The sequence below is a fragment of the Elephantulus edwardii genome, unplaced genomic scaffold, assembly GCF_000299155.1.
Source record: "Elephantulus edwardii isolate Elephantulus edwardi_28Jun2011 unplaced genomic scaffold, EleEdw1.0 scaffold00298, whole genome shotgun sequence".
In the NCBI taxonomy this organism is placed as follows: domain Eukaryota; kingdom Metazoa; phylum Chordata; class Mammalia; order Macroscelidea; family Macroscelididae; genus Elephantulus; species Elephantulus edwardii.
Genome location: NW_006400048.1, coordinates 602,133 through 609,001, shown reverse-complemented (window position 1 = coordinate 609,001; position 6,869 = coordinate 602,133). Strand labels below are relative to the sequence as shown.

Below are 6,869 nucleotides of genomic sequence, written 5' to 3'. Positions count from 1 at the left end.
ATCGATCTGATTCCTATGCATACCATCAGGTGAAATCCAGGTATATAACCTTTGTTTATGTCTCTTAAAAAAGTACTATTAGTCCATATGTATGAATGATGCTGGTATTCAAAAGGCTTCCTTGTATGCATATGGATATTATCCTGTTGCTTACAATATTGTATTTCAAGCGACATCTAGAAATTACTTTTTTAACTATTAAAGCCACCCCATTTTTCCTCACCTTTTCATCTCTGGAGTAATATATCATATGATCCTCTCACTCAAAATTCCCCGTGCCAGTCCATCTCATCTTGCCAATACCTAGTATGTCAGTATTTGTGTGTTGTTCCACTTCTTCCTAAACAGTATCTAATTTTTCTACATTCATAGTTCTCACATTCCATGTTCCAATCACTAGTGTCTGCTTAGAGCCAGGAGGCAGGGACTACAGCTTCCCACCACCAAAAAGGTGAGCGCGACCCAGATGCCATGGATCAGCCTGAAATCATTGGCTCCTGAGGGCTGCAGGCCTTCAGGCCAGAACAAGAACACTATGTACCAGATCTACAGGACACATCACCCTCACTTGGGAAACATTACCCCTAAACTCAAGAGCGACTGGCCACAGCATAAGAAATTGGCAGCAGTTTGAAGTGTTTGGAATCATTGAAATCCCAAAAGCTTGAGATATAAGCTATCAGATCAAGGACTGGACAATGGGAGATAGATGTTGAAGGGAGTGGGTGGGAGTGGAAGGAAATGCTGGTGGATGGTGGAGCATGGATGGGTGGGTGAAGACACTTGTGTCAAGGGTGGGGACCACACTGAAACTATTGGTTAATTCTACAACTGGAGAAATATCTTTCATTCGCTCCTTTCCGTAAAATGCTTGTCTGTCAGATAATTTTCTAAATCTGAGCATTCAGATTAAGACAGATTAATAAAAAGGATTGACCATCCACTTCCAATGTATCAGGACTCCAAAAACCCTATGTACAATAGAACACACTTAGGCTAACAGGGCAACTGAGCTGGAGCTTTAAAGTATGGAAATACAAAAGAAGGAGAATGATAGTGGTAGGAGGATTTAACACACCACTCTCATCAAAGGATTTGCCATCTCAAAAAATACTTAACAAAGATGCATAAAGTCTAAACTATACATTCAGCCAACTTGACCTTGTGGATATATTCTGAGTACTTCACCCAACTAAAACTCAATTCACCTTCTTCTTAAGTGCACATGGCACATTCTCAAATTGATTATATATTAGAAAACAAAGCAAGCCTCAACAAATTAAAAAATAAATAATACAAAGTACCTTCTCAGACCACAATGCCTTATCATTAGAAATTATCTACAAGAGGATAAAACTTACAAAACTACCCATATGGAAGCTAAAAAACGCCCTGATAGAACACAATTGGGTTATAGAGAAATAAAGATTGAAATAAAAAGCTCCTTGAGTGATAATGAAAATTCTTTCAGCTTGAAAAATGCTGAATGAATTATCTTTTTATTTTCTGACTCCAGCTCATTGCATATTTTGTTATAATATTTTGCTTTGTAATACCAAGCTGTCCTTTGAAATCTTTTGTTCAATTCTCTTACTTTGTCACCTCCTCCTTTTTTTGGGGGGGGGGGTATGTTCTTGACACTCTATCTTCTGGCAATGATTTTGTTTTTTTCTTCTTCCTCTTCCTTTGTAATGATCTTTTGCTGTCTTCATGGATGTCTTTGATATTTTCCCACAGTTCCTCTGGTCTTTTATGATTGGAGTTCAGTGCCTTAAACTTGTTCTTAAGATGGTCTTTAAATTCAACGCTGTTAGACTCAAGGTTATATTTTGGCTGCTGTGGAGTAGTTTTAATTTTCTTCATCTTAACTTTGAACTTTCACATGATGATGGTTTGTTCCAAAATCGGCACCTGGTCTGTTTTTGGCTGTAGATAAGAGACTGGGATTGTTAACAATTTCAGCTTGTTCAGGTCCACAATCAGTACTCTTGGAAATAGCAGCCAGGAAATAAAAAAATGTATGGGATTAGGAACGTCTGCTGTCAGGGACCTCTTCAGAGAGCTGATGTACAAAGATGGCAGTCTAGAGTCCAAGGTGTGCCTGAGCCAGGCCATGGTCTTCACAATTAGCTTACTGTGCATCAGAGAGCTGGACAATGAATAAGAATCATAGAAGAAGAGTTCGTTTTTGAGTTGTGGTGCTGGAGAAGAGTAGTGAACATCCCATGGACTGCCAAGGTAAAAAACAGGTCTGTCTTGGAGATGATGAAAGCAACTTTCTATCTGGAGGCAAGGATGATGAAGCTCTATTTCACATATTTTGGGCATGTTGCCAGGATGGACTAGTCCTTGGAGAAGGATATCGTGCTTGGAAAGTTGGAGGGACAATGTAGGAAAGGGAGATCTTGAACGAGATTAATTGACACAGTGATTGGAGTAATAGAGGCAGGTGTGTCAGAGACAGTAAGACTGGCTCAGGATAGGGCTGGGTTCAAAGCTACTGTGCATAGGTTGCAGGTGGCTTGATGACAAATAACAACAACAACAACTTTGTACTTCTTCAATGATTCTTTCCACAAATAAAGTAAATCTTATTCCTGTGTAGTCCGTTAGATGATGTCCATGTCTAAAGTTGATGTTTGTGATTTTTCAAAAAGGTATTTGCTATGAATAAATCATAGAGTGCACAAAACTAAGTCATTCACTCTCTGGCCTAATTTCTGTCACCAAGTCTATACTTTTGTACCATTTCTTCCTCATTGTTTCCAACGTTTTCTTTCCAGTCCTCAGTAATTATTAATGCATCTTGATTGAATGTTTAGTTAATGTCAGATAATAAACTGTGGTAGAAACTCTCAATTTCCTCCTCTTTGCCTTTAGTTATATTGGTGCATATACTTGAAGAATAGTTGCATTAACAGGCCTTCTTAGTATGTGTATGGATAGTGTCCTATCACTCACAGCATTATACTTCAGGGAAGGTCTTGAATTGTCTTTTTAACTATGAAAGTAATATCATTCTTTCTCAGCTTTTCATTCCCAGTATAACAGCTCACATGATTCAAAGCAGTCCATCTAAGTTCACAGATCACAGGTGTCTACAATGCTAATTTTCATGGGTTTCATGCTATTTTTTTATAACGTTAATTTTTTCCTACTTTCATACTTTGCACATATCATGTTCCAATTATTAATGGTTTTTGGCAGGTATTTCTCATTTTGAGTGACTTCCTATGTGGGCAGTACTGTAATTATCTGTATTTCTCTGTTCATATTTTGGTTAGTCATATTGTATCCCACAAATTCCTAGGCCTTTTTTTGGGGGGGGTCAATGTCTTTATTGCAGCTTGAACTACTTTCATCACGACTGGTTCTTATTCACATGCTTCCTGAAATTGTTCAATGTCAGCTAATCTTTTTTGGTACAGTGACTCTGTGTATTCCATCCATATTTGATGCTTCTTAGATCATTTAAGATTTTGCCCATAGCATCCTTCAGTCTTGCAACTCATTCTTGAATTTACTCTTCATTTCCTACATTTTCCTTTTAGTTTATCACTCTAGCTTTTTATACATTATGTTCTAGTTCTTGGGTTTGTCTTCTTGAGCTGCTCTTTGAAATCTTTATTAATTTCTGTTACTTTATCATCTATTAATTTTGTTTTGGCTTCTTGACATTCTAGTACAGTTTTCAGAGTCTCTTCTGACATCCATTTTGTTTTTATCTTTCTCCCTTGTCTCTTTTTCTTTCTTTGTGCATGATATTCTTGATATCATCCCACAAGTCATCTATCGTTAATCAGTAGTGTTAAATGCCTCAAATTTATTTTAGAGCTGATTTTTAAATTCAGATGGGATAGACTTATGATCATATTTGTGTTTTTGTGGACATTTTTAAATTTTTCTCAGCTTCAATTTGAACTTTCACATGAGTAATTTATGATCAGTTCCACTGTCAGCACCTGGCCTAGTTTTGACTGCTGATAGTGAGTTTGTACAGTTATTCTTTCCACGGATCTAGTCAATCTCATTCTTGTGTAGTTCGTAAGGTAAGGTAAATATTATATTCATTGTTTTTTAAAGGGTATTTATGATGAATACATCATTGTACAAAATTCGATTTCTGTCACCAAGTCAATAATTTCCAACAACTAGTCCTTTTCTTTTTTCCAAATTTTACATTCCAGTCACCAATTATTATCAATGCATCTCGATTGCAATTTTCAACTGAAAAAATTGTCAGAAATTCTCAATTTCCATCCTTTGACTTTAGTTGCTGGTGTGTGTATTTGAATAGTAGTTGCATTAACAGGTCTTTTTTATATGTGTGTGGATGGTATCTTATCCTTTATAGAATTATTCTTCAGGATAGATCTTAAGATTATTATCTTGACTATGAATGCTACACCATTATTCTTCAATTTTTCATTCTCAGCATAGTAGGTCATATAATCCTCTGACTCAAAATGACAGATACAGGCCACTTCAGCTCAATAATGCCCAGAATGTCAATCTTTTTGCATTATATTTATTTTTTTACAAATACCAATTTTCCTAGATTTGTACTTTGTATATTTTACATTCTAATTATTCATGGATCTTTGCAGCCATTTCAGGGTTCTACATCTAGCACTATAGCTAACAGTGTCCATCTGTTGTTCATAGGGCTTTCTAAGACCTGCTATTTCAGATGTGGATGGCCAATCATGCTTTCTACCCTGCCTTAATCTGAGAGCTCCACTGAAACCTGTTTACCATTAGGGACCATGAGAATATTTGAAATACTGGTGGGATAGCTTCCAGCCTCACAATAACCTGCCAATCACTCTAGTCCATTACATTAACAGACAAGTGTTTCACTCATAAAAACAAATGATAAACAAGCCTGTGTATACATATTTGCCCAATAAAATAAAGTGACCGGTAAGCACTGTACCCTGAGATCAAACTATAAGAAACAAGCAGGTATATCAACAAATGGCATGTGACTCCAGCTCTTGCCTGGCAGGTGTGGGGAGTTGAGGCTGGCCAAACAATATCATTAATACCACATACAAGTGAAATCTTATTGAAGACTATCCAAAGGATACTAGAATAGTACATCAACAAAAACACTCATAGAGTCAAACTTGATTTAGACAAAGCTACAGCACTAGGGATATCATTGCTGATATCAGATGGGTCTTGGCTAAAACCAGAAAATATCAGAAAGATATCTATCTGTATTTTATTGACTATGCAAATGAATTTGACTGTGTGTTTCATATCAGCTTATGGCTAACATTGAGAATGATCAGAATCCCAGACAATTATACTTATGTGAAATCTATACTTTGACTAAGGAACTATTGCCTGAACAGGGCACATCAACACTGCATGGTTTAAAATCAAGAAAGGTATTCATTGGGGATCTATCTTTACTCCATACCTATTTAATCAGTATACTAAGAAAATCATTTGAGAAATTAGACTTTATAAAGAAGAATGTGGCATCAGGATGTGAGGAAGATTCATCAATATCCTGTATTACTCAGATACCATAAGCCTGTTTGCTGAAAGTAAGGAAGATGTTAAATGATTTTTGAAGAAGGTCAAAGACTACAGCCTTCAATATAGATTGCATTTCAACATCAAGAAAACAAAAATCCTTACTTTTGGGTTAATTGGCAACACGAAGATTAATGGAGAGATTAATGTTGTCAATGATTTCATTTTGCTTTTATCCAAAATCGATACCTTTGGTACTTACCTTAAAAAAGTTAAAAAATGTGGTGTAGTGGTAAAAACTTCCGCCAAAGATCTCTAAAAACTGCTAAAGAGCAAGGATGTAGGTTTAAATACTAAGTGTGCCTTATTCAAGTCGTGTTTTTTTCAATTATTTTGTATGAATCTGATGTTGGACAATGACTAAGGATGATAGAAGAAGAATTGATGCCTTTGAGGTATAGTGTAGAAGAGTATTGAATATTCCATGGACTGCCAAAGAACAAATACATCTTAGAGAAAGCACAACCAAGGTGTTTGTAGAGGGAATAATGGTGAAACAATCTCACATACCTTGGGCATGTTGGTAAGAAGGACCAGCCCTGGAAAACACATCTGCTTGGAATGGTGGAGGGGCCGTAAAAGAGAGGAAGACCCTCAACAAGATGGTTTGGTATAATGAATGGGGCTTAAGTGCATAAGAGATTATGAGGATGATGTAAGGTAGTGGAAGGTTCAAATCCTTTGTTTGAAGGGTTTCATAAGTCACAGTCATCTTGAAGTTTCCTGACAACAGTGACAGAAGTGAGACTGGAGATTGAATGACTTTTTTTTTTTTACAATTAATTATTTATTTATAGCAAATATACATTTCAGAAGCATAAACTGCCACCATACAAATAGGCTTTACCTGATGGACTACACAAGAATCTTAACCCAATGCCTCCAAATGGGAAAAGAACAGCAAGAATATCTAACAATTTTTTAAAGACAAGAAATTTTAATAAAGATATGATGAAAGCAGAAATAAATGGAATAGAAAACAATTGAAACTATCATTAAGACCAGGAGTTGATTTTTCAAAAGGGTTAATAAAATCAGCAGACCAATGGCAAACATAATAGAGAAAAACAAAGAAAAGATAGAAATAATTTGAATAAGAAATGATATGGGTGATGCCACAATAAAACCAACTGAAATTAAAAGAATAACAATATTAATAAAAATTATACTTTGAGAAATATGAAAACATAGAGGAAATGGACAAATACTTAGAAAGTCACATGCTACCCAAACTGACTGAAGTGGAACACTTGAACAGATCCATTACAAAAGAAGAAATTGAACAGGTCATAAAAAATCCAACAAAACCAACTAACAGCCCT

General features: G+C 35.8%; 1 pseudogene; it reads right to left on the bottom strand.

Moving 5' to 3' along the window:
* The window catches only part of LOC102860355, a 32,148-nt pseudogene that overhangs the window by 18,017 nt on the left and 7,262 nt on the right, over nt 1-6,869 (bottom strand).